Source organism: Camellia sinensis, chromosome 9 (genome assembly GCF_055761805.1).
Source record: "Camellia sinensis isolate YWXY chromosome 9, ASM5576180v1, whole genome shotgun sequence".
Classification (NCBI taxonomy): domain Eukaryota; kingdom Viridiplantae; phylum Streptophyta; class Magnoliopsida; order Ericales; family Theaceae; genus Camellia; species Camellia sinensis.
Window position 1 is genome coordinate 27,455,149 of NC_138969.1, and position 2,934 is coordinate 27,458,082.

Here is a 2,934-nt window from a genome sequence, read left to right on the forward strand (position 1 = left end):
GTATCGGGCATGAACCCACAACTTTCTATTCGTCCATTAAACACCCCGGGGAGGGATAAAAAATGAGAGAATAAAGAATAGAGAGGTGTGAGTTGAGAGAAAGAGCGAGCCAAAGGGATTTTGTGAGAAAAAAACCGAGCTTGAGTGCCAGAGGGATGTGAGGATCACAAATAAGAAAGGGTGGGAAACACTACCCGGAGAAACTGGCTCCTCACGAACTGAGAGGTCTCTTGTCTTTGTAACACCTCTGTGTGTCGTGTCTTTTGTTTTGTTTACCTCAACTTTTGTTTTGTGTCTTTTTCAAGTGTTACTCGATGTGTTTAGGTCGCGTACCTTTTGTTGAGTCATAGTATGCTGTGTTCAGTTGTAGGCTCAATACCCAGTTGAGAACCCTTTTCTTATTTTCAAAGATTAATCGTTTTGTGCTCAGAATGCTGTGCCATTCTCCACATTTGTGCAAAAACATGATTTGGTTCTTTCATACAAACTGCAAGGTCCACCCCCGATAAGTGTGAACAGGAAAACATGGGCCTCTTCGAAGCTTCTGGGTTTCAGATCGCATCTGAGTGTGCTTCAACTTCAGTGGATTCAACCTTCATGGTCCGTCTTGTCAGATTTGGGCTGTTTGTTCAGGATCCGCTGTGTGCAAAATGAGCCAAGCGCTGTGTTATGGGTTGTTTTGCTGTTGACTGGTTCATTATCTGATTATTACAATGCGAGTGTTCAATTTTCAGACAACAGATCAGTTTCATTTCGTTTGAGGTGCAACATGATGCAATGCGATGCAATACATAAAATGTACAAATACAACACTTTTTTCAGATAAAAGGTTTGTTTCATTTCATCATCTTTTTCAAGTACCTAGTTTTGGAAATAAAAATCTGCCTGCGGCAGTACAAGGTACTCTAACTACCAGCAAAAAATACAAAAGAAAAAGAAAAAAGAAAAACCAGCAAAAGTCTGGATCAATGACAAAAGGCCGTGGGTCTAGGGGTCCGTCCTCGTCCTCTTCCTGGACGGAGGTCCAGGAACATCATCAGTGCTGTCATCTGAGTCCGAGTCCGAGCCGTCTCCGGTCTCCTCCGACGACGACTCTGCCTCCAACTCCTCATCATCACCATTAGGGACGGGTGCCCGTGAGCTACTCCCAACGTGAGCGCGCTCCACCTTGGTGCGAGGGTATGCTCTGCCATCTCCTCCGGTAGGAATAGAAGGTCCAGCTGGAACACCTCCCACAGTGGGAATCTGGAAAGGAGGCTGAAAAGTATAAGAGGCAAATGCATCAGTATGCCATGAGCAGTTTATCAGTGCAGAATGCAATGTATGCAGTACAGTGTGCAAATGCCGTGAGCAGTTTATCAGTGCAGAATGCAGTGTATGAGTACAATGTGCAAATGTCGTGAGCAGTTTATCAGTGCAGAATGTAGTATATGAGTACAGTGTATGAATGACGTGAGCAGCTTATCAAGTGTTGTGTTGTGCACCAGATTATGTGAAGCAGCTTATGAGTATGGTTTGAGGCCGTGATCAGAAGAACATACCGGAATGTTGTAGAGGGCCAGGAGGTCGAAAGTCCGCTACAACATCCCCATCATGGAGGCATTCAGCTCCAAGTACTGTCGGGTATGCTCGGAAGAAGCCTGCAAAAGTATCAAAGGCATCAGTATTCTGCGGAATATCAAAATAAACTGAAATAAAATGACAATGCAAGATGCAAGATGAAGTAGTACATACCGGAGGTAAGTCACAAAACCCGACCAACTCATGGTCAGCCGGAGGAGGAGCAAAGGGAATCTGGTACGTCGCCCCACCCTGCCCTCGGCATGTCATCATCGTGGGTAGCGCTGGCCAGCTAACCCCCCGACCCCTCCGAGATCCGCTCCTGCCACGGACACGAGCCGTCCTCGACGTCCCTGCCCCAGCTCCTACTCCAGCTACTGGCGTCGTAGGTCCCCCTCTCTCAGCTCGGCGGCCACCGCTCAGAGGCCGCATAATGTAGGTCTGGACGTACTCTCTGAAGTCACCATCGCCCCTGAAGTCCTCCGCGTCCGAGCCAATCGTGTAATCGGCCATCTCCTGGGCGGTGAACCTCTCGGTGTCCCTCATGTGGGCAGGAGGTGGACCCGGGACTATCTGCGCTGGTAACCCCAGGGTCTGGCGTAGGAAACGCTCGCCCAGGTACCAAGCCCGACAGACCGGGCCCTCCAGCAAGATCCGGAAGCATGCAGTCTCCTCTGCCCCGGCAAACCGATCCCGGGTCACGGTTGGCAACGGAGCCCAAGGCTGCCAGGTGATCTGAAAATGAAATACAGTTTGTTATCTACTGTTATTGAAAACATACAGTGAAAAGCGAAGCTCAAATAAACTCTAAAGTCGAACATACCTCCGCGGGAGTGATGGTGTCAAAATAGCGACGGAAAAAGGTGAATGTCTCCCGGGGCCTTCGCACGCACCTCCCGTCAAAGCGACGTGAGAACGGGACGACGAGAGGGGTCTCTGCGTCGGGTACTGGGGCAAACCTGGGAAAGTAAGCGTAGACCCACAACTGCAAACCAAATACCAATATGATCATCAGATAAAGCAGGACGCAGAATAAAACAGAAATAGCAGAGCCATGTGCAATATATTGAGCAGAGTGTACAGTGTGAGCAGTGTACAGTCGGTGTAAAGCAAAGTATGTGTGTGCCGTGTGTACAATATACAGTCAGTATAAAGCAGGCCACAGTGTGTGCAGTGTACAGAGTACAGTACAAAGTATAGATGATAGAAAGCAAAAATGAAATGTGAAGAAGAAAAAGGAAATGTACCTCCCAAGCGCGCCAATAGCCCCCGAGCAACTGTCCACTGCCGCGGGAAGCTGAGCTCATGTACCCGTAGAGGGTGGCCAGAGCGACACCACCCCAGTCATAGTGCAAAATCTGCCTGACATCCACT